This window comes from Haliotis rubra, unplaced genomic scaffold (genome assembly GCF_003918875.1).
Source record: "Haliotis rubra isolate DU_JTF1 unplaced genomic scaffold, ASM391887v1 Scf9, whole genome shotgun sequence".
Lineage (NCBI taxonomy): Eukaryota > Metazoa > Mollusca > Gastropoda > Lepetellida > Haliotidae > Haliotis > Haliotis rubra.
In genome coordinates, this window is record NW_025767634.1 from 4,555,767 (window position 1) to 4,582,207 (window position 26,441).

General features: G+C 39.0%; 1 long non-coding RNA gene across 1 annotated transcript in view; it reads left to right on the forward strand.

Moving 5' to 3' along the window:
* Nucleotides 1-11,534, forward strand: part of LOC124263850 — a 37,550-nt gene extending 26,016 nt beyond the window's left edge. Inside the window, exon 3 of the long non-coding RNA XR_006894972.1 lies at nt 11,487-11,534. This is a non-coding gene — a long non-coding RNA (uncharacterized LOC124263850). The remainder of the gene's footprint in view (nt 1-11,486) is intronic.
* The last annotated feature ends 14,907 nt before the right edge of the window (nt 11,535-26,441 follow it).

A 26,441-nucleotide genomic window follows, 5' to 3' on the forward strand; every position in this document is an offset into this window, starting at 1 on the left:
CAGACGACGTATCATGTGTCTCGCGGTGGCGTACCCAAACTGGTCTGCAAAACAGCTTGCTGTGAAGGCGTCAAGTCAAGGAACCCCTAAGGTATCAGAATGGACAATCAGAAGATCTTTAAAGCAATCTGGATATGTCAAGCGAGATCCGAAGAAAGTTCCATGGATGACAACAGCACATATGGAGAAAAGGCTCGAGTGGTGCAGGGAAATGCAGGGTACAGACTTTTCACGGACGAATCAAAGTTTCAGTTTTATAGGATCACAAGAAAGAGGTGGTCAAGAGGTGGACGTAGCTGCAAAATGGTTCCTAAGTTCTCACCCAGTGTCATGGTTTGGGGTGATATAGGCAAACTCGGGGTAACGCCGCTGCTAACTATTACAGGAAGGATGGATTCACGTAAGTATGTGATATACAGGTGGGAGATTAGATATATGGGATATACAGGTGGGAGATGAGATATATGAGATAAACAGGTGGGAGATTAGACATATAGGATATACAGGTGGGAGATGGGGTATATGGGATATACAGGTTGGAGATGGGATATGCATTTGGGATATGGGATATATTGGTGGGAAATGGGATGTACAGATGGGAGATGAGATATACAGGTCGGAGATGGGATATACATGTTGGATATGGGATATATTGGTGGGAGATGGGATATACAGATGGGAGATTGGATATACAGGTGGAAGATGGGATATACATGTGGGATATGGGATATATTGGTGGGAGATGTGACATATGTGATATGCAGGTGGGAGATGAGATATATGGGATATACAGGTGGGAGATGCGATATATGGGATATACAGGTCGGAGATGGGATATACATGTGCAATATGGGATATATAGGTTGGAGGTGGGATATACAGATGGCAGATGAGATATACAGGTTGGAGATGGGATATACATGTGGGATATGGGATATATAGGTGGGAGATGGGATGTACAGATGGCAGATGAGATATACAGGTGGAAGATGAGATATACAGGTGGGATATGGGATATACTGGTGGGAGATTGGATATACAGGTGGGAGATGAGATATACAGGTGGAAGATGGGATATACAGGTGGGATATGGGATATATTGGTGGGAGATTGGATATACAGGTGGGAGATGAGATATACAGGTGGAAGATGGGATATACAGGTGGGAGATGGGATATACAGGTGGGAGATGGGATATACATGTGAGATATGGAATATACAGGTGGGAGAGAGGCTACTTGGTTTACAAGTATTAACAGTTCATCCATTCAAGAAAAATTCAGAAAACAATATTCAAGTATTTTGCTCATACTGTCAAACCAGAAGGATGAATTTCATTTACATCTCTCCAGCGAACTCTCCTGTAGACAGGATTAAGATTTTCTCAGAAATAGAGAAATAGGTCAATTAGTGAAAGGGAAAGAGGTCACTAATCATCCCAGTGCACAGACATCACAGGGCAGTATTGCATATATACAACACCATAGATCCTGTTTCCCTCTACAAATCATTATCCCCGATAGGATACCCTTTCTGTGAATAGTCAGAGTATTCACTATAATGACAGATACTGAGAACTCGCTGTGTCCAGACAATTGCTAGATTTGATTAGAAAATGATGTATATAGCACAAATCAATAATGACATGGCACTGAACACTTGTCTGTTTTGTCAGCTTTGGCATGGCATCAATGTTTATTGGAATACAGGCACCTATGACTACCGAAAGTAAGGAATTTTATTAAAAGATAATATGACTTGCGGCATTGGGGCTGATGCCTGTGTCTATAAATAGGAATAAATAATGCCACATTGACTAATTAATGTATTTTTATAACATGGTACGTTTGGGATTATATATTTGGAGTTTCTAAATAGCATCATGTATTCATAATTATACTTTTAGATGATATTTTAGGGCTGTTTTATTGATTAATTATTATTATTATCATTAATTAGATTCATCAAAAGAAGCAAATATCTATTATTGCTAGATTAAATTACAATTGACGTTAATAGGACTTTTCACAAAGGCTTTTGTTTGAAATCCTTTTCGTCATCAATTTTGAAAAGGAAATTAAACTTATCTCTGTAAGAACATGGAAAGTTATTACTGATTGACAGTACACCAGGCTTAAATTGGAACATACTGATTTGGCCTAAATTGAACATACAGATTTTATAAAGCCAGTCAGGAACTTAGGCTCTGTGTGTTTAGAATGTGTGTTTGGAGTAGGTAAATGAATGGTCTATTGATTGGCAAGACCCCCCACTGAGGGAGAGAGATTTGCTACACATTCTTCTGAGATAAGGCCAAGCATTCGTGGATTAGTGTGGGTAGTCTCTGCTACAACTGTCAGTACGGTGAGCGACACACCACCCCCCAGGAACATAGGGACACTTGGCATTCTATTTTGCCTACTTTGTGAATAAAACAGGTATTTGTTCTGTGGCTTGTCGAAGACTAGAGATTTTCAGAGGGAAGGTGGATTGTATTCTGTGTCATGGACAAGTGAGATTTTATTCTACATATGGTGAGGTGAGATTGTATTACTCTCATGGTGATGTGATATTGTATTCTTCATATGGTGAGGTGAGATCGTATTCTTCATACAGTGAGGTGAGATTGTATTATTCATATGGTGAGGTGAGATTGTTCTCTTCATTTGGTGAGGTGAGATTGTATTCTTCAAACAAAGAGGTGAGATTGTATTATTCATATGGTGAGGTGAGATTTTATTCATCGTATGATGAGGTGAGATTGTATTCATCATGTGGTATGGTGAGATTGTATTCTGCATATAGTGAGGTGAGATTGTAGTCTCTCCTGGTTATATTTCTTGTGATGAGGAATGAAATTGTATTCTGCCTGTGATGAAATGTTTCCCCAAAATATTTTATTTGCCAGATATTGAATGTAATATAATGGAACAGATAGGAATCAGTGATGTTTGAACCAAAGGTTTTTCTTCAAAAGAAAAGAAAAAGGTTTTTCTTTAATAAAATGGACCGGTGAAGATCCGGAGTAGAATAGGTCTTCAGCAACCCATGCTTGCCACAAAAGGCGACTAACGGGATCGGGTGGTCAGGCTCGCTGACTTGGTTGACACATGTCATCGGTTCCCAATTGTGCAGATCGATGCTCATGCTGTTGATGACTGGATTGTCTGGTCCAGACTCGATTATTTACAGACCGCCGCCATATAGCTGGAATATTGCTGAGTGTGGCGTAAAAATAAACTCACTCACTCACTCTTAAAAAAATGAAAGACGTATATCTTTTCTGGTAGTTGTAATAATTTATATTAAAGTTTTACATCAGTTTAAGTTATGATTGAGAGATTTATGTAGAACAGCTCTATAGATGAAAATGTTTTTGTATGGATGGATACAGTTAATTTCTTAAATATGGTATTTCTTTGTTTGGTTAGCAACTGCAAATATTCCTGAGATGATATGTAACAAGATACAGTTAATGTTAAACAATGTTTTTTATCGTTTCTACACAAATATTCATTTGCCTATGTGCATTATACATAATACATACACAGTCATAGGATACTAGATATAGACAGTACTTGTTGTCAGACATAGCATTGATACCGTGATTCTGTGTTGATCAATATTGTTCTTGAAAAACAATCAATCTTTTCTTGATTAAAGATATCTCCCATGGCCATAATGGATTAATTGTAGTCATATGAAGAACCTAGGTGTTCTTGAACATTTCTGAGTAGTATATGGACTAAGGCTGTAACGATTCACTCGCATATTTGTTGAATCGAACCGTAGCCCTTCATGAATTCAATTCGTTATTCGTGGTAACCAGAACCGAATATTAACGAATATTTACTTTTTTTGGGGAACACGTGTTACTTGAACCCTTGTGTACTTTTGGAAAGTGAGATATGCAAGAATGGAATATGTACTAGCCTTGCAGTAGCGCAAGTCATGTGAGTTTGCCAAGGCCACACATGGTACTGTTGATTAACTATTACATACCAAATTTTTAGTGTCAGGAGATCACTGGTTATTGCTGTGACAAATTAACACTGTCAACATGGGCGTCCATATTGTGCATCAATAACTTAACTACAATATTGTATTCGTGAATAATTATTCATATTCATTACCCAGTATTCATGATATGTATCATATTCGCCACAAGGTGTATTCGTTGCAGCCCTAATATGGACATAATATTTATTAACTGACAAGTGAGTGAGTTCGGTTGTACGTTTTTTTAAACCATTTCTTAGCAGCGACACAGCAAGACTGATGACTTGAGTGAGAAGGGTGGGTTTTATTCTGCTCTTAACACTATTCCAGCATGGCAGGGGTATATACCAAACGCTCATTTGTTTCGCAATGATGGTGAGGTTGAAGTTGTCTATGTTATGAAGTTGATCTAGGTTTTGTCGTTAATGGCTGTGGTTGTTACTACATTTCATCATAAGTAAGAACGTTCTCCTGTAACTAATGGTTTCCTTTTCACATTCATGAAAGGTTAATGTAAAATAGTTTCTGCATTACCTTATAGTGTCTAATTTTAAGAGGTGCATATGTGTATTGGCTGTAACCATCTAATACACATGGGTATGGGGATCTTATTTGGCCTGGAGTCTTTGCTGGGAGACACGCATGGGTGCAGGGATCTGTTTTGGACCAAAATCATTTTTGGAGGACATAAATGGGTGCAGAGATCTCTTTTGGCCTGGAATCCATGTTGGAAGGCACACATGGGTGCATGGATCTTGTTTGGCCTGGATTCAAACAATGCGATCCAAGGGTGGAGACTTACAATAAGCATGTAATGCATTGATAACTGAACAATAATCATTTCTAATTTTATCTGTAGACAGTATCAAACTGGGATGTTCGACTGACCACTGTTTCTCTGTATATTCACTGCTCATACTCGGTTCCTAACATGAAGACATATTTGTGAAAAGAATACACACTAAAAATCCTAGCACAAGATATATGCAGACTGAAGTGAAGCTCAGCATCAGTTTGGGAGTTGGCATTCCTCCACAGGCATACACATTATCAAATTATGTGTGACTCTATGAGTCTGAAGTATATTAAAGTAGATCATTTCTCAGGTGTCTACAGCCTGGCACAGCCCAGCCCAAGGCAAGGTAGATGTCAGAATCAAGCATGGGGTCACATGAAAGTGATCATCGCGGAATTATGTAAAGAATGCTGTTTATCAGCTCATGGTAATCCAGGGAGAGAGAGATAAACTGTTGGGACTGTACGCCATGATAGGGTTACATGGCTACAGCCAGTGGACCCGGACCATGGATACCTCTAGGATTTGTTCTCGTACTTCGGAGTTTACCTGTAACAGATACGTGTGGGTAAGTGTGTCTAGATGGAAATTGTCCTGACGATTTGTTATGGGTGCTTGACGTGGAGTCTGGGAAGGTGCCTGTGTGCGTGTTTTACGGGGTCACAGGGAATTTGCATGTGGGTGTGGGAAACCGTGGTCACGGGTCAGGTAACTCCAGGTGGATTTCGATGGGTGTTTTCATCAGTGAATAGGTGAAAAGGTATTCCCAAGTGTTTCAGTGAATAGGTGAACAGGTATTCCCAAGAGTTGCATTTTCTATCTTATCCCTCCTCTGTTGATCCTGAGAATGTTTGCTGCAAACATGACACTTAAATATTTTGTCGTTGAAAAAATTCATTCATGCAGATTTATGATGAGTCAGAATGTGTATATTGACGTACATTAGAGGGAAGTATTTGGGCTGGGGTACATTAAGGTGTGCATGTGTGTCATATTATGTACATCAAACAGAAAGACGGGCATTTCATTCACGCAATAGAGATTTCGTTGTTGCAGGAGCCCTGTGTTTGTATTTCATAGACCGATCGATACCTCCAGGGACACTGAATACTTACCATTTTGAAAATGAAAGACATTGACAAAATTGATGACTGATGAAAAACACTTAAAAATGAGGGACTGAGATGAATATGCAGTAAGTAAAATTTTAGATTTAAGAAATACAGTTCGCTCTACCACCATGTATAGTGTAATAAAGCACACTTTTGCCCTGAACTATTATAGTGAAAGCACGAGGACCCTTATCATCTGATAAAGTACTGTTGGCACCTTTGATCTTTCACCGAAGGATCTTAGAATTGCATCCAAACGTTTAAATATGTTAGGTGTGCATTTCGTATTTTTTAGTTCGTTTTTTGAGAAACTGCTGAGTATACATGTACTAATGATGGGTGTGATTCACCTGTAGCAAGCATGGAAGGACGATGTAAGTGGTGTGCTTCAAAGAAGGTTATATACATATATATCTTTCTGTTCAGGTACTTGGGGACATGAATGTCATATGAGGTGGGGTGTTTCGTAGTGAGGCAGCCAGTAATGAGAATGTAATGGTAAATTTATTGTGTCCTGAGTATATTCATCACGATCCTCGTCTCAACAACAACAAAGACAACAACATGATTCTAAGTTTGTTTAAGTCTTTGATTGGCAGGTTACTAACAGCTTTTTTTTGTCAATTTCTCAGTTAGCATTGTAGTTATATTTTCATAAGAGGCGTGTGAGAGTGAGTGAGTGAGTGAGTGAGTGAGTGAGTGACAGCCATACACTTGAACAGGGCTTCATTTATTGCATGATTTCCCAACATGCTTTATCAGAAGTTGATCCAGATTGGTTCGGTGATCTGTCCAAAGAGGACTATCTGATTGGTAGACTAATGCTTATTATCTGAATTTATATAATTTGGATAGTAACAAAACAAACCCATTTAGATTGAAAAGGAGCCCTAGGGAGACCAGGTATTCAGAACCTGAGGAAATCTAGACTTGCTTCATTTAGGGCTTTGGTAGCAGTAGGGAAAATAATGTGGTTCGGGGACTGTGAGACAGACTATCTGATTGGTTAAAACAGCATTTTATTTCGATGGTCCTCTAGGTGATATATGGATTTGAACCTTACTGTAAATGTAGTAACCTGTTTAAGCTATATATAACAAGCATAGACTACAAGTCAAGCCTGATGGCAGAAAAACAGTGTAAGAAAATCTTACACAACTGAATGGACAAATCATCGGTCAAAGTTCACAAAACCTGCAAAACCTGTTGATCACATACTTGAACCATTTCTTGTGAAATGTCCTTTGGAAGGCCCTTCTTGAACTCCAGTGATATAACATCTCTACGTTAGTATTCTTTTTGCATGGGGGCTTGAAAAATGTATATTTTTCTAAGGAGCACATTTTCCTTATGAAATATTTGTAAATTTGAATAAGCATAAATGGGTTACATATTTATATGAATACATTCCTTCCTTTTTAAAACAATTATTTTACTTACAATAAACTGAGCCAAAGTACCAGCATCGAAGCTCAGCAAACAAGTACTGACATGTAAGAGCATGAACGCAAAAATGTTGATCTTTTGAAATTCTATGCCTTCTGTTTTTTAAGTTTATGTATTTTTTGCCATGCCCACATAACTAGGCCAGCCTCTGAAACATGAAGTGCCTCCGAGATGGTTATTACATCCAAACGCCTACACAAAACATGCTCATTCACTATGTAGACAGAATCCCACACAAGGCTGATTCTTGTTAAGTCCACCATAGCAGGCGTTCATTGAAGAAATACAGCAGTGATAAAAATCGTGCTCAGTGATTGGTTGAAATTTCTGTCAATGGAAATCTGCTATCTGAAGAATGAAAGGTTTACATTGAAACCTTTTGAGTTTTGACATTTGTGTACATTGATTGTTATGATGTAGAGAGGAAGATAAAACAGCTCTTATGGAGGATTATTTTTTATCATATATGTTTCAGGGTTTCATTTAGATTTCACATTTTACGTCGAAAATGTCATAGTAATATTTCATTAATAAAGTTCATTTTAAATTTTTTGAAGGATGTGGGGTGGAGTGGTGGATAGTGAGTGGACTTATAACATTTTTTACTACCGATGTTATTTTATTTATGAAAAATATTTTAACTATTTATTAAGCAAGGAATGTTCATATAGTGGAAAATGATACAAATTATGAATGAGATGGTAACAAAAATCATGCAGTATTTTTCACAGAAGTGATGCCAATGGAAATGACTCTAGTGTATATAAAAATTCTTGAAAGGTTCTGCAACATCCCAGCAATAAGACCTTTAATAATTGAGTCTTGACCTTACATTCCCGTGATTGATATTATGAGCACCTGTTCAGGTTGTATGATAACCAAATCCCAGCCAAGTCATTGAATCTACCCAATCCAACCAGCACAGTCTGATGGTCTTACAACAACACAGGGGGCTCTTCACCCATTCTAATGATACCTCGATAAGGATACGTTTATAAGGAAGATTATGCTGCTGAATAAATACAGATATAATATGTTGGTGAATGAAAGAAAGATTATGCTGCTAAATAAATATAGATATAATTCGCTGAGTGACTGCTTTTCTGTCTTCCCAAACAAACCAGCACTGTTGTATGGTCATTCAGCGAGTGAGTTTAGTTTTACGGCGCTTTTAGCAATATTCCAGCAATATCACGGCGGGGGACACCAGAAATGGGCTTCACACATTGTACCCATGTGGGGAATGGAACCCGGGTCATCGGTGTGACGAGCGAACATTTTACCACTAGGCTACCCCACCGCCCCTCGTATGGTCTTACAGTCTTACAACCAGCATGGGTTGCTCTTGACAAATTCTAACTCTGACCGCTGCTGGAATATTGCTGAGTGTGGCGGAAAACTAAACTCACTCACTCACTCTAACCCTGAATCCACACTGGGCAAGACACCCAGCTATGCTATAGACTGTGCAAGCTGCCCAACACAATGATACCGGGAAGACTGACTGACTGACTGAGTTTGGTTTTACGCCGCTTTTAGCAATATTCCAGCAACATCACGGCGGGGGACACCAGAAATAGGCTTCACACATTGTACCCATGTGGGGATTCGAACCCGGGTCTTCGGCGTGACGAGCCAACGCTTCAACCACTAGGCTACCCCACTGCCCCGATACCGGGATGAGAAAACAGTGGGAACATAGCATAGATGTAGAGACAAAGACAGGAACTTGGTCAGAGATGTAAGTAAGGGTTACAGTTGCTTCCCTCAGGTTAAAGAGGGTTTTTAAATTCAGCCCAAGTTTAAGGAACATAATTATATCGAATCACAAGACAATGTGGGACTCATGAAAAGTTTACAGGGATTATGTCAGTGACATATTTTAAAGATCACAGGGGTTACATGTCAGGATTTGGTATTGTGGGATTTCTAATGGAGCAAGTGGGGTTTTAAGGGTTGCAAATTCAGGAAGGGTCTCTTTATGAATGTATGCTGTTATTATGTATGTATGTCGGTCATTAGGGTTAGATAGGTGTTTTAGAATCATCTGGAATGATCACAAAGGATGTTGAGTGTTCACGACATGCAACTAGGCCTGTGAGGTGAGGTGAGGTGAAATTGGGTTTTAAGCCGTGCTTGAGAATATTTCGCTCATATGACGACGTGCATGCGTGTGTATGTGTATGTGCGGCTCCTTGTACTAGCCCAGACTGAAGCTGGTTTTATAGTGCTAGCCCACTGAGATACCATGCCGCAGTGAAGCATGAATACCCCACTCAGACACATTATACTGACTCCGAGCCGACCAGTCCTTGTTGTACCCATTAATGCCGAGCGCCAGGCAGGAACCAACAAGTACCATATTTTACCGTCTTTTGGTATGATGCGGTCGGGGATCGAACCCGCGACCTTCCGCTCTCAGGTCTTTGAGAGTAAAACAAGGATATATATTGTGTTAACACGGAATGTTCAGGTGTTTCAACAAAAAAGGTTGTGGGTTCAGGATGTTGTTTTTCACTGCACAACAATGGTATTCTGTCATTGTTTGCTCTATCTTACATCCACATTAATGGACATTTCTCTATGGAATGATTAAATTCAGTAATTTTAGACATATCTTCATTTTGTTTTTTATCAAAAGCACTCTATCAATCACAATTAATCTTTTCGGAGAGTGCTTCTCATAAAAAACGAAATGAATATATCCAAAACTACTCTATATATCTGTTACGAGGTATGTACAGTATAACTGAACATAGAAGTGAAAGTTATTATCAGATAATTGAATCAAAATGGATTGAGAGACATAATAACAGCAGGCCTTTGAATAAATGAAAAATAAGTATAGAGACAAATAAAGCTCATTTTTAGGCCTTTGAATATATGAAAGAATAAATATAGAGACAAATAAAGCTTATGAATGATAAGGAAGATAAGGAAGGAATTCTACAACTGCTCCATGTATTTATACGTTGCTGAATGAAAGAGAAATTATGCTGCTATATAAATAAAGATATAATTCATTGAGTGGCTGCTTTCCGTGGGGGTTATAGTTCAAGCCCGATTATCACCACGTGTTGCAGCTCATTACAGAAGTCATCGTGCTGATGCTGAGGAAATTGTCCGTTCATGTGTAGTAAAAAGGAGTTTGTCGACCACAGTATCGTACACCTATGTAGGCCTCTCATCTATTGTGTGGAAGATGACCAACACGGCTCTGCTACACACTGCCTTACAACATTGATCTTCATCTGAATACAGGCTAACTTCTGGGGGAGGGAAATTCCTCTTATCACGCCGCCATTCGACAGATTTGTACATTTTATGAAACAATTGATGCAGGGGATGATATCATTGATTAGTCGTGAGTCAAATGTCAACAGCGTGTTAAAGTTACAATTACAACCCTGACTGGAAGCAGTATGTTGAAATGCCTGCGGCCGGTAGTGTTGTAGTGTTAGGAGCGGAGGCGAAGGGAGTCATGTATCTTGGTTGCGGACTACGAGATGAGGGTGGGAGATTCTGTGAGTGGGAGGCAGTATTGTGACGAGTATGCTGGGAAACATCTGGTCGACAGGGCTCTCTCCATTCATGTCAGTGTGTCCCTGAATGGGGACGGTCTTTGTAGATGTGCTAGTGCTGTTTTACTACTGGAACAGTAAGTATTGTAGTGGTTTCAAACCTGGCTGGAAATTTCGCTGACGTATCAAAACCTTCTTGTTCCTACCAGTCAGGTACTGTGTGTCTCAAGGCATTGATGTCACTGCTTGGATGCTGTATGGAGCTTTAACTGTCATTACGATATGTATGGATATGAATTTGACATATTTATCCTCCATGTGGCATATGGGACCAATATTTGATTTTTTTTCCATGTTGATGAATTTTGATAATTTGTATGGTATATATTAGCATATATTTAAGAACAATGCTGACTATCATTTAATGAATTTAAACATATGTTACACAAACAATTATTGTGTACTTTGTAAATATATAAGCGTGTTGAAGTAATTTTCAAATATTGAATGTGAATTTTATGCTGTTTATATTTTTATCATATTCATTTCAGATCTTTTTGTTGATAAATATTAAAAAATATTAGATTTTTATGTAATTTTCATCCCTTTCAGGTAGTTGTCACCTGCAGTCAAAGATACTACTGTCCACTGATGAGGTGAGTTGTTTGTTTCATGCCATGTTGATACCCCTTACAATCAACACTTTATCATTGAAGTAAAACACTGATAAAAAAGATAAACTTTCAATATAGTTTATTATATCCCATGCAAACAAGGTAATATACATGAGGTAGTGAGTCTGTCCAACCCTATTTTGATTGGTCAGTACACCTTCAGTTTGATTGGTGTCTCTATGACAACTAAAAACCTGTCTTTCTCTCTAACTGATGGATTCTTTTCGCAGAAAAAGTGTGTTTGGGTTTTTAAATTCCTTTTTTCTAAATTAAATTTCTTCAATATTGACAAAATTAGAATTACTTAACTTTATGTACAATATTTGTTTCTCTGCCAGGACTGTTAAGTAAAATTACATGATACAGTTGAAACACGTCATTTAAGGTTTTATCTTGTCAGCAGAAGCTATAAAATGTTAAATATATAAAATTCCTTTTCATTCCATAAACAGAAGCAACATAATCCAAATTAACATTATTATGAATGGTTATGTAAGTTGCTACATAATAATATTAAATAATGTAAATTACATATCTAAGATCTTAATGGTGTTGAACATTTAATAGGTAAGTTATCTGGAGTGTTTTGATTTATGAACTGTCTGATCAACAGTCTGATAACTTAATCAGAGCTTAAGGAAGTAGTAACTCAATTATGTTTCACAGAGCAAATCCATTTAGCCAGGATTCCTTAAATTCTGCTGAGACCACTACTCGGTGTTGTGGGATCAGAGGTCCATCTTCCAAGTATGTTATTCATACATAATAGCAGCTAATGTTGTAAACTTTAAACAAATCAAGAATAGGCTGGATTTGTTTAGATCCTGTCGGCCATGTTGCTTCATCTGCAAACCTCAAGATCCGTTGACTCGTTCTGCTTTTTACATACTCCCCTTCTTTTCACATATGCCTCTCACCACATGCACCAAGCATGAGACAGTTGGGTAATAGTTTCAGTGTATGGTGCATGCATACCCACCAGTGAAAATCCTGCAACAGTTAGGTTTTTAAACCTGGTGGTTTCTGATAATTGATATCGTTGGGAGTCTGTGGTCTAATTATCAACAAGAATTTGGTTTTGTGGGAATGAAACTTCCAAACAGGAAATGCCAAGCGTTGTTGCAGTGCTTCTGTGAGAATGGCTGGGAATATGGGGGATAAGAATCAGAGGGAGGGGGACATTGGGGTGGGGCTTGGGGGGGCATGGGACCCCCTGACAGGGTCTCCCTCGCAGCCGCGCCAGACATGTACCAGCCGTCTGCGGTGTCTCACTATCACTTCCTTCATTCATGGCTGAGGAATCGTGGGATAGGATGTTCATTGATAAGTTGGCCACCAGGCAACCATTTGTATTTTGTAAGCCCCTGGGAGAGGAATTCTATCCTCGCCCCCACACTATGGAGTGGAGATCCCTGTCATGCAGAGAAAATGTCTGATATCAGGGTCCTCAGTTACAAACAACCCTTCCCTCCACACAACACGTCTGCACAACGCGTAGTCTGCAATACACATCAGTAGAATGGAGACTGGGAGTCCTGGGTTTGTTACTGATTAGGTAACACGTCATGCAATGGTGACATATGGTGCTGAGTGGGTGATAGAGTAAGTGGCAAGGTATGGCATGATGACGTTGTTGGAGGGTAATGGTGTTGTGGTGTGGTGTTCTGTGGTGGCATGTGGTGTTGAGTGGGTGATGGAGATGAGTGGCATGAGGTTACGTTATATGGCATGGTGACAGGATTGATTGGTGAGGTATGACATGGAGTGGTGTGGTGTTCAGTGAGTGAAGAACTGAGTCTCAAGGTCTTGCATGGGGTGGTGTGGTGTGGTGTGGTGTCACGTAGTGTCCAGTGGGAGATAGGATTGATTGTTATCATGGCATAGTGTGGTGTTCAGTGGTGTCATGTGTCTAGTGGGTGATAGGATTGATTGGTGGCATAGTGTGGTGTTCAGTGGTGTCATATGGTGTCGACACCAATATGTCCCAAACTGAAAACATCTTTGTGATGGTTGTACATCGTTGTGATGGTTGTACATCGTTCTGATGGTTGTACATATTGACTTTGCCTGATCAGTAAGTGACGCAATTCTTTAGAGGTGGAAGCACACCAGGTGATCTCCTTCTGCTGCCACCTACACAAGCTGAACACTGACCCCGAACTGACCTCCTTTTAGACACCAGACACCTTCTGAAACGTGCCACTAAACCACAGCTTTTGACACCTACTCAGTTTAAACACCTGTTGAGGGATTGTTTGTAAAGATATTTCATTCAATCCAATTTGGAAATGCGACACCAGGATGCCAACAGATTGACTTCAAGATAGGATATTCAATACTGTATTGCTGGCCAAAATATAGAGATCACACGTAGGGACCTCTTTCAAAGCTGTATGTCTAAGCGAAGCATAAGAAGACTGTTAAATGCATTTCTTGCCTAGACATGTCTGTCCAGTCTTACTGCCTGCCAAGCAGGCTTACTCTAATGACCCATTTGAAAAGATCAAGTGATTTAGAAATTCAATGGAAAATAAATATTCATGAAAAGCCAAACTTTTAAGGACAGCAGGTAGTTAGGAATGACAAGTGCTCACTTCTACTTTTAAAGTTAAGAAGAGAAGAATATAATTGACTTCATTTTCATTTATTTATTTAGAGAAAGGTATTTTCATGATCTTTTTAAAAAGAATTTTGTTGGACAATGGAATGACTCATTTGAGATTTTGTCTTGTCAGCAGTAATTATGATAAAATATGTTAGATTCCCTTCCATTCCAAAATAGAACAGAAGCTGTATAATTTAAATAAACATTATCATTTATAGTTGTATATATGTCTACATATACTATTTGATAATGAAAAACATTTGTATAATATATTATTGGTGTTGAATGTTTCATAGGTAAGTTATCTGAAGTGTTTTGTGAACAACTGTCTGATCAACAGTCTGATAACTTAATCAGAGCTTAAGGAAGTAGTAACTCAATTATGTTTCACAGAGCAAATCCATTTAGCCAGGATTCCTTAAATTCTGCTGAGACCACTACTCAGTGTTGTGGGATCAGAGGTCCATCTTCCAAGTATGTTATTCATACATAATAGCAGCTAATGCTGTAAACTTTAAACAAATCAAGAATAGGCTGGATTTGTTTAGATCCTGTCGGCCATGTTGCTTCATCTGCAAACCTCAAGATCCGTTGACTAGTTTTGCTTTTTTACACATTCCCCTTCTTTTCACAACATGCACCAAGCATGCATCGTCCAAGTTCAATGTATGTAGTTCATACATAATATTCTCTGTTGACTTCCATCCTCCTGATTCAGGGTGGAGTAGAAACTGCCATCCTCCTGATTCAGGGTGGAGTAGAGACTGTCATCATCCTGATTCAGTGTGGAGTAGAGACTTCCATCCTCCTGATTCAGGGTGGAGTGGAGTAGAGACTGCCATCCTCCTGATTCAGGGTGGAATAGAGACTGCCATCCTCCTGATTCAGGGTGTAGTAGAGACTGCCATCCTCCTGATTCAGGGTGGAATAGAGTCTGCCGTCCTCCTGATTCAGGTTGGAGTAGAGACTGCCATCCTCCTGATTCAGGGTGGAATAGAGTCTGCCGTCCTCCTGATTCAGGGTGGAATAGAGACTGCCATCCTCCTGATTCAGGGCGGAATAGAGACCGCCATCCTCCTGATTCAGGGTGGAGTAGAGACTGCCATCCTCCTGATTCAGGGTGGTGTAGAGTCTGCCGTCCTCCTGATTCAGGGTGGAGTAGAGACTGCCATCCTCCTGATTCAGGGTGGTGTAGAGTCTGCCGTCCTCCTGATTCAGGGTGGAATAGAGACTGCCATCCTCCTGATTCAGGGCGGAATAGAGACTGCCATTCCTGATTAGGGCGGAATAGACACCGCCGTCCTCCTGATTCAGGGTGGAATAAAGACTGCCATCCTCCTGATTCAGGGTGGAATAGAGACTGCTGTCCTCCTGATTCAGGGTCAAATATGTGGCATGGCCGAATGCTTTTCACTGTGCTCTGATTGTCACTCATGCTGTCAGTCACTAGTCCAATACAGACTTGAATATTTATAAGGATGTTGTGATATACAGCTGCAATGTTGGTGGCAGTAGAGATTATTCCCTGAATCTGTCACTGATTGATCAGTTTGATGGGTAAATGGCAGCCATATGTAAAATGAGGTCATTTAGCTGCCATTGCAATCTTGAGAAGGAATCGCCATGTTTAGAATTTTGTCAGTAGTTGTTCCATTGCAGTGTTTATGGCGACAGTCACATGATACGCATGACATAGATTTACAGCCTGTTCCTCTTTTTGCAACAATATTAACTGTTGTGGAACATGTTACTCTAGTTTATTTGTTAGGAAGTGCACTCCATGGCTTGCTGCCTGGTCTGCAGCAAGAGTTGCGGTTGCTACATGTCAAGGGTATGTGCAGTATTTATCCAGTCAGTCATAGTTAAGTATGGTTCTGTGTGCATGATCTATGAAGTATGCCAAATGATTTATTTGAGAATAGATGCATTGGAAAATGATCAATCCTTAGGTCTACTTAGCTTGGCTGTGGATATTTTTTTCAGTTTTGTCGCATTATCGCTGCAGGAACAGGAATGGGCTTCCCAAGTATTTCAGTTTAAGCGTAATCAGTGAACACTTTAACTTCTAACCCACAAAACTGGTGACAATGGGGGGAGGGTGTGTGTGTGTGGTATGTTAAGCAGTGTGTGCATCCTGAACTAGGTCAATAGCAGTTAAAAGACCTCATCTACATGGGTTTTTTCTTCATTTTCTGCTGGTAACGTGTATTGCCCCCACTGCTAATATATCTGCTTGCAGTCCCTTGACTGCCGATCCAAATTTGCATTGTAAGCATGCGATCAAAACTCACCAAAAATGGGTATTTTTTTAAAAGAAAACATTTCAATTTTGATCTTTTACATAAGTGACATTCCTTATAATTAGCATGGCTTGTTTCCACTATGTAAGTATGAACACATACAGCCATCTTTGAAAAGCACTATGGGAGTCTTTTGTTTTTCTATTTCAAGTGGCAAAGACAATTGTCTCATTGACTGTCCTTTGCAATACATTGCAGTATTTATTCTGCTGTAAAAATGTGTGAATGAAACGCAAAAAGGCTTCATGTTGCGGCCATGATGCGAGTGGACAGGTCCAATATGTGACTGTACAGATGTTAAAGTCATATGAATAAACTGACCAGTATCAGTTTTTACGCCATCTTATGTGAAGATAACTAAACAAGTGTATGAATCAGTATGTATCGATATGGAATTAACCATATTCTATACCATATTATTGAGTTGAAGATCACAGCAAGGTTTCATTTTAATGGTTCACCAACAAAACAGATATATTCTTTTTCTCTATACTGAAGTGTGAATGTTTCGTTGATCTAGCATTTGTTTAAAACGAGAGATATCTGTAGTTCCTTCGGTAATTCAAGCTTGTGCCAAATTCGAACCTCTGGTGTCGTTTACCATATGCGGTATTTGTATGGACTTTGAAGAGAACAGGGACACCATTTATTGTTTTATTGGAATTAGCCTTTTTTCCAATGTATGCGATACCAAGCTTATACGTGGCAGTCCAATTACCTATGCAGCTTGTCACAGCTTGTATGTGGGCTTCTGAAGGTCAAAGGTCAGTGTCTGGCAGCCATCTTGAATAGATAGGTAAGGACACTTGTCACCATTGGTATGACATTGTTTCACACACATTTACCGCACTATCCTCATATTCTTCCACGGAGCATTGTAAAGACGGAATCCTTCCTACTCAAAAACGTGAAAAGGCGAAATCGAAGAACGTAAGTTTTGGTATCATCACATTTTAACTTGCTCACAAATGTTGGCTTATAATGGCTGCCATGATGGTTAAAGACTAGACAGGTGGTGTTTCTGTCTGAAAGGATTAATCTTCCCATAAAATGAAAAACAGAATTTCCAAAAAATCCTGCTTGAGCTATTTTTATTACAGTGATGCAGGTATTGTCTTTAAGTTTCAAACTTGTGTTGTATGTACCAGATTGTTTAGTGTTTTCATAGGATAATGTAGGTTTAAAGACTTCAATGGACCTATCAAGAGTGAAACAATTAATGTCCTTTGTCAAGTTTTAATGCCAAATTGGAACTCTGATGGGTGGGACTTTTTTTGGCACAAATAATAAATGTACATCGACACAACCATGAAATGATTTCAGTTGTGCGATTCAACTCAAAAGATAAAACACAGATGATAAAAAACAAATCAACAAATTCATCATCGCAATTCCGATTGGTGGCACGAAGTTTGTTTCAAAATGTTCGCTTTTGTTTAGCTGAAGACAAGGGAGGTAATATGCCACGTGGCAGACATTCTCGCAATCGATATTCTTCCCCAGTACCAACGCTGCAAGCAAACTAAACATTACGCGATCAGATTAGGTTATATATATGCATACACACTCAGGATACCAAAAGCATTCCACTTTCAAGATATATTTTATCGTGCTAAATAAGTCATTATGTTCTTTTATCAGGAGTTATGTCCCTTTAATATTTTTTTTTTACAATTACATTAAAATAGTTTGCAATTTTTGGGCCATTTTCTCATAAGACTTCACAACAATGGATTGTGAAATCCAGAAGCATTGTGAAATTTCCATTGGTGTCATTGTTGCCATCACCTTCGTCAACAGCAATTTTACAGATTTCTAGGCCTTTGCATACATGCATAAATGCCATACGACCCCTTGAGTCTTACTATGTCTGTGAAGAATTTGTTTATATAGCATACTCTCCGATTCCATTTTTCATGTAAGTTAAAGCAACGTTTTTAGCCATTTCCTGGTACGATTCCCATGCAAAATGGCAGTGTAGCTGATCAGTTGGTTGTTTTCAAATGAATACAAAAACAGTAAGGCTTACAGTTGGAGATATTAAACTTACTAAAACTTAGTGTTTAAACAAGTATTTCATGGAGATACAGAGTGAATTCTTCTCCCAACTCAACATTTTTGTTAGGGATGGTTAAATACTATATCACAGGGTCTGAATAAATATGAAGCAGTAGTATTAAAAACGCTCCTCAGCTTCAGTTTATCAGTTTTAATAAGCAACAAGTAATTGTTACTTTATCCACTAGAGGAGCCTGGATCTTTAAGGAAGTACTTGGTTCCTCTGATGCCGATAGTGACTGACCAGTAACAGGAACGACGCAATATAATTACCATGTAAACTGACCAGCATCGGACATCCAGGGTGTATGGATTACTTAGGGAGTGGCCAGTAGCGTATTTTGGGATGGAAGTCCTTAAATTGTCCCCATGGCCATTCAAATAACCAGATTGGACTGGGTGTTGTAATTGTTGCATCCTGTGTGATAAATGTAACTTCGCAGCACGTGAGGGCAGACGTCTGACATGTTCCTGGCTCTTTACAATAACGCATGGATTGGCTGAACCGTAATTAGTTGTCAGGGAAGACTTACATTCATCGAAACAGGATTTCCTTCAAATGATTATATAATCTGGGAACTTGGTGCTCGTTACTTCTACAACTTCTGACCTACCCATACGTGCCAGTGTGGGTAATTACCAGTCGGGCAAACTCAAAATAATTATTTGTTCTGTGGATTTTTTTCATCATGAACAGTTTGTTCTATTTTTATACTTAATTACCATGTTTAGCATGGTTGGGCCATGTAAGCTGTCTGATAATTTGATGCTCAGATCCAGCATAAATATTACACTTATTAATTGTTCATATTCCATTACTGTGTGATGTACAACAATTTTCATTGGAAAATATTTAAAATTGAATCTGGTTAGACAGTATAAAACTTCTCATTGGAATATTGTTGTTATGTATATTTATTTGATATTACATTCACCCCCCAGACAATCCAATGATTGACATCATGAGCATTGTTCAGCAATGACATGCATCAACCAAGCTAGCAAACCTGACCATACAATCCCGTTACTCGTGTCTTACGGTAGCAAGGGTCGCTGAACACCACTTCTAACCTGTTTTTTTTCTTAGCGTTCTTTACCCGTGAAGGTCCCGGGTTAGAATTGGTCTTCAGTTAGTTCCCCATGCTTGTCGTAAGAGGTGACTATGCTTGTCGTAAGAGGCGACTAACGGGATCGGGTGGTCAGGCTCACTGACTTGGTTGGCACATGTGATCGGTTCCCAATTGCGCAGATCGATGCTCATGCTGTTGATCACTGGATTGTCTGGTTCAGACTCGATTATTTACAGACCGCCGCCATATAGCTGGAATATTGCTGAGTGCGGCGTAAAACTAAACTCACTCACTCACTCTTAGCGTTCTTTATTTTGCAGATGAATTACATATTATAGAAAAAATGAATTTTCAATACTGGTTTCTTATGTCAAACCTATAAAACTGTCATTTTTGTCATATATTGAAAGTATGAAAAAACAAATATTATAAAAATAAATATGAATAACAAAGTTGGTAAGATCTTTGAATGGCATTTACAAGTGATACACATAAAGACAAGAGCTTTGTGGATGTCAACTTTCTTTATTCTTGCCTTAAGCTTGATAAGAGTCAGAGATCGTTAAAAAACTAGGCACTTGAATGTATGTTGCACCCTGGGAGTGTTCCATGATGTCCTGTAAGAGTACGCTACAAGTGTGTCAAGTGTTGATGATTAGTCACAGTGCCTCGATTGCTTGTAGACAGCCATTGTGTCCTGTTAGTAATGACCCTGCATAAACTACAAGACCGTGCATATACCACAAATCTATTTGTATCCAGTGGAAGGATATTCTGTCATTAGGAGCTCTTTGCTAGGACCTAGTTGTGTGGGTCTCATTAAAACTAGTATCTACTGGTAGTGTTCACTGTTAGATCTTTGATGGTGATTTAAATAACAAAATTGTAATGAACTTTTATAGTTAAAGTGTCTGTTTTGAATTATTTCCATTGTTAGTAATTAATGAGTATGTTGATTGTTCTCAATTTGAGATGATGATGATGATGATGATGATGATGATGATGATGATAATAAACATCCTGATTTCAACAATTTCACATGTATGTCCTCATTAAGTGCATTTTCTAAGTAATTTATTTCATTACATATTTGTTGAATGTAACAAGTTGTCAAGAATGCAGCATGATGACCTTGAGGTGATCACTGTACAAACTATTTAATTGCATACCTTTATCCAGGTTTCGGGGCCCATGACCAGCTCATTCGTTAAAAGTCAAATCTCACAAAGCCTGTAGTCCTGGATGTGATCATCGATGCATCTTCTTTTTGTAAATACTGCAATGCACAGTTCAGAGCATGCAGTATAAGCTGATTTTGCAAGATCAAAAATAATATTTTTAGGGTCAGGTTCATGTTAGCCTTGAGGTGTTGCCAAGTGTTTGAAAGCCTTTAACTTATCATCGCTGTGTGTTATTAAAGTAATCAAATGTCACTATGACAAATATTAAAGCAAATTGAAAGAAAACAGCTGAGAATCATGATTAAATATTCATATGTGTCTACTGAATGAATTACGCCATGACATCAAGGATACAGTGAGCATACAATTCTGGAGCCCCAGACATGGGTGTGTATAAACTGCTTCGTGTACAGTATATAGCAAATAGCTGCATATAGTGACATACAGCAGCATATGGCCATATACAGAGCACATACTAAATATATAGTGACCCACAGCAATATATAGCAAGATATAGTGGCATATAGCAACTTCTTGCACCACAGCTACAGATAGCAACACATAGTAGCATACGGCAACATGTAGCAACACATAGCATCATATAGCAACATATAGTAACATATAGTTGTATGGTGCAACATGTAGCAACATATAGCATCATATAGCAACATATAGTAACATATAGTTGTATGGTGCAACATGTAGCAACATATAGCATTATATAGCAACATATAGTAACATATAGTTGTATGGTGCAACATGTAACTATATAGTGCAGCATTTTGTGACACATCTATTTAGAACATAAAGAAGCATTTACCTACATACAGCAACATATTGCAGCATACATGCATAGCAACACATAGTGACATATAGCTCATGTAGCAGCATATAGTGACATATAGCTACCTATAGCAACATATAAAAGCATTTAGCGATATATAATAACATTAGCAACATATAGCCTCGTAAAGTGACCTAAAGCGGCAGAAGCCGACGGTAGACTTCGCCATACTTTAGGTGTCTGCTCTGGGCAACTTGTGACCCACTTTTGCTGGATCGACACAATAATCGCACTACACATATTTCTTCAATGAGCTCAGAGGAAATGGGAGAAAAAATGGCTGGGGAGTTTTTCCCTGGCCCCCCCCACTTGTTGCTTAACTGTTTATATAAAACTGTTCATTTTTCCTTATGTATTTAGAGTTCGAGTCTTTGTGAATATTTTGTGCATTGTTGCGTTGATCAGTGGAAAATATGCATTATTATATCTTCAACCTTTAAGAGTTTTTTGCAGTTTTGAGTATGAAGAATATCTTTGCATTGCATTAGATTACATTGTACATTTGCAATTCAGATTATTGTATTTTTTGGTTTAAAAATGTTACTTTTGTTGTGTTTTTAGTGTGTGTATCTTTACAACAATGACTGCATTTGTCATTATACAAAATTTCATATACAATGAGAAGCAGGTGTGTCAGAGATGTCACTGTGTGTTTATCAAAGACATTTTTCTGTTTCCTCCTATCCAACTACACTATAACACTGGAGTCAGTATTATAATAACATTATTTATTTTGTGGTCACAATGTGAAAAGAACAGTTGTGCACAAATGACACAGGATGTGTGGAGGCCATTTATTCATAAATAAAATGTTTTATTAATCCCAGTCAACGGCTGTCAAATTTATGGCATTTTCATGGCGAGGAGTGACCCCCTAAATGAGATTCATTCAACCACTAGCCCATTGATTCCATTCACATTCTCATCCCTCCTGCGTGAGGGCCAAAGCATAGGGAGGGTGAACCTAGCATTATTGACTAATGATTGACTTCTGACACTAACACAACAAAGGGAGACCACTGGGGAAAGGTTTCATAGCCACAGGAACATGTTGTCTTTTGTGATCTGAAGTTTTGGGTTCAAACCTCAACAATGATACCATTGACATTTGATAATTTACCGACACTGTTGCTCAATGGATGCCATTCAGGCAGCCCTAAAAAGGGAGAAAGTTAGTGTTAGGGTTTTTTCGAAACTAACCCTTTGATATTATAGTAGGCCCATAATTATAGGGTTTCTTGTTGGAGATTCATAAGTTTGACACTATCTTGCTTCTGACTGATGGATTTACAGATAAAAAGGAGTAAGGTTTATTTTTTAGAAAATTCATTTGTTTGAAATTGTTCAGTACAATGCTAGTGATTAGAAGTCTGTAATTTTCGGATGCCTTATATTTTTGCGTATGTTTTAGGTATCATGACAGTGAGTTTGGTTAATTTGACTTTGTCATTTTTGAACATTCTCATCACATTTAAGCAAAAATGTAGGATATTGTAAGCCTAATAAGCATTGTGGTAAATATTTTAACATGTAAATTTCACATTATTTTGTCCAGTGGTGATTCTTAGATAAAATCCGTTTTGACTCGTGACACAGAATATAGAGATTGTCAGGAAAGGTTTAAGTATTTCAAGAGTGGAGGAAATTGGCCTGATTATTTGTTTAATTATATTCAGAGATCAGGTGATTATTTTAAGTGCTACTTACTGCCATGAAGGTTTGGCCATGGCCAAGTCATTTAGAAGTTCAAATTACAAATACCAGATTGTTCCGCCATTGTTGAAGTTATTCTATGAATAAATCCTGGGAAAGACATGTCCTTGAGAAATTCCTGCAATTCTTTCCTTTCTCTTTAGAGAGGACCTGTTCCTTCTAGATGTGAGGAAGTTACACTTATACAGAGTAGGGGCTTGTCATTAAAAGAAACTAGGCCCCTGTTAAGATTTGATATAAGCTGCCAGTTTGCTTGGTGTCATGATGTATGAAATACAGAGGCAGTTCAAGCAGTGGGAGGAGGGTGGTCAGTTTGAGGTTAGCCATGGTCAGTTTGGGTCATGTTTTCAGTCGCCATGGCAGTGGAAGGTAAGAAAATATTGATGATGTTATTGGAATTATTTTTAAACTAACTTGTAGTACAATATGTACAATATAGACAAACTTTAGGGACCATTCATAATTTATGGCTAGGGGGTGATGATGACTTTAGGGGGTGGGGGTGGGTCACCATTTTTGGTCCTGGGTAGGTAGGGGGTCAGCAATTTTGTACATAAAAATATTACAAAAATTCTGCTTTAAAATTATTGGAGGGGGGGTGTATGTACTTGATTTGGACATGACGTGCAGGGGGGTCACATGCTTTGTACATAATCTTTAGAGGGGGACATCACATTTTACATTCTTCTCCATAAAAATCATCATCACACACCCCACCCACAGCCCCCCTAGCCATAAGCTATGAACGTTCCCTTATGGAAAACATTTTCATTATTCCATAAATTCTGTCTATATTGTACTTCCCAACTTCTAAAATGCCGCTCAAAGAAACTGTGTTCAATGTATTGCTGGTCTTGTTGGGGATGAGATATGAGTGGATTATGCCTCCAAAATTGTAATGTTTTTATTGTAGCATTCATAGCCCTGACATCCATTTGTGACCTCTGTGGCCTTGTGTCAATGTTCCCTGGGCTCTGTGTTCTTGCTATCCAGCTCTGGTAATATGTCTTGTAAAACAGCATTCTGACTCTTATATGCAGAGAAAATTTGGACTGTTTGATAAGATTTCAAGTATATGACTTTCACAGTTAGCGACAGCATATGGTGGCCTCACTGCCAATGGTGTTGATATAGTAACATCTCTACCATATAATGCCATGTTTAGCCAATGCACGTTGAACTCTTTCAATAGGTAGACCAACTCTGAAGCATGTACTGTAATGTATTCAGTATATTCTGTATTGTATTCATTGTTAACGGAACTGGGCAAGATGTCTTTCTTCAAATTTTATTTTTTTAAATTAAAGTATTTTTACAGCTGGAGAAGGTAAAAGCAACTGTGTACAAACAGCAACATATATTTTGCCAGCTGTTCACGTGCTAATTGATGATAAGTATTAGGTAATGAAGTTCCTCTGTTATACCTCTGTTTATACCATTGTCAAAGGTGTTTGGTTCAAGTACATCAGAACGATTATTACATGTCATGGATATATGTTTGAGTGGGCAAGTATGGTTTTACACCATTTTTTAGCAATAGTCCAGCAATCTGAACAACAAAGGACACCAGAAATGGGCTTGAGTCATTATTCTCATAGCCTGCATGTTCAGCTTAATGAACTGGGGAAGGTGGGGTAGCCTAGTGGTTAAAGCGTTGGCTCATCACGCCAAAGACCCAGGTTCGATTCCCCACATGGGTACGACGTGTGAAGCTCATTTCTGGTGTCCCCAGCCATGATATTGCTGGAACAGTGCTCAAAGCTGCATATACCCCAACTCACTCACTCACTTAATAAACTGACACTTGGACCACAAGTTTACAAGATAATGTCTTTATGAGACTGCAGCATGGTAGTACTTGCATATTGTAGTGGTTATTTTTTAGTGTAAGTACGGTAGGTGTAGATGTTTTGGATGGGGAACAGGATGTAGAGAGGTTTATCCTCCCTCCATCTTCCTGCTGGGGGAGGGAATACATACACTGACCTAGTGACTACAGCTCATTCTGTATCAACATGACCCAGCTTGGCCCAGCTGATAAAGCCTGGCAAAACCCGCACCCGAAAAAAACTGTGCAAGTTCTTAGACATAAACTAGAGGAGTTTAAAGTTAGCCTCCCAGAACAGTGCAAGCACTCAGACATCCACTGGGAGAGTTTAAACTTAGCCACACAGACCAGTGCAACTTCTGACACTGTCACTGGGGGAGTTTAAACTTAGTCTCCCAGGACAGTGCAAGCACTCAGATATTCACCAGAGGAGGTTGAACCTAGCCTTCCAGACCTGCGCAAAATCTAAGATAGGCACTGGAGGAGTGTACACTTAGCCTCCTAGACCAGTGCAACCTCTGGTCTGGGCACTGGAGGGGTGTAAACTTAGCCTCCTAGACCAGTGCAACCTCTGAGAGAGGCACTGGAGGAGTGTAAACTTAGCCTCCTAGACCAGTGCAACCTCTGGTCTGGGCACTGGAGGGGTGTAAACTTAGCCTCCTAGACCAGTGCAACCTCTGAGATAGGCACTGGAGGGGTGTAAACTTAGCCTCCTAGACCAGTGCAACCTCTGAGAGAGGCACTGGAGGAGTGTAAACTTAGCCTCCTAGACCAGTGCAACCTCTGGTCTGGGCACTGGAGGGGTGTAAACTTAGCCTCCTAGACCAGTGCAGCCTCTGAGAGAGGCACTGGAGGAGTGTAAACTTAGCCTCCTAGACCAGTGCAACCTCTGAGATAGGCACTGGAGGGGTGTAAACTTAGCCTCCTAGACCAGTGCAACCTCTTAGAGAGGCACAGAAAGATTTCAGATCTAGCTGCTCAGAAAAGCTGGAAAATACTGTAAATCATTTTGTGATAATTTTGGTTGAGTCATTGTGATGGTGTGTTGTACATTCATCTAGAAGAAGTTATTCATATTACAGAGTGGCTTGATGATGTGTCCTTGACCTGTGATAGCCATAACAAATGGATGAGCCAATGCAACATGTCCCTATTGCCGTTCCTCGTTCTTCTTGTACAGTTTTAAATCTCTTCAAAGCTTAAAGCAACACAATCAAAAATACATTGTGTGGATATTGTTTGCTAGCCTTTGAATTGTCATGCTTTGTTGACATCAGTTAACAGAGATGCCAAC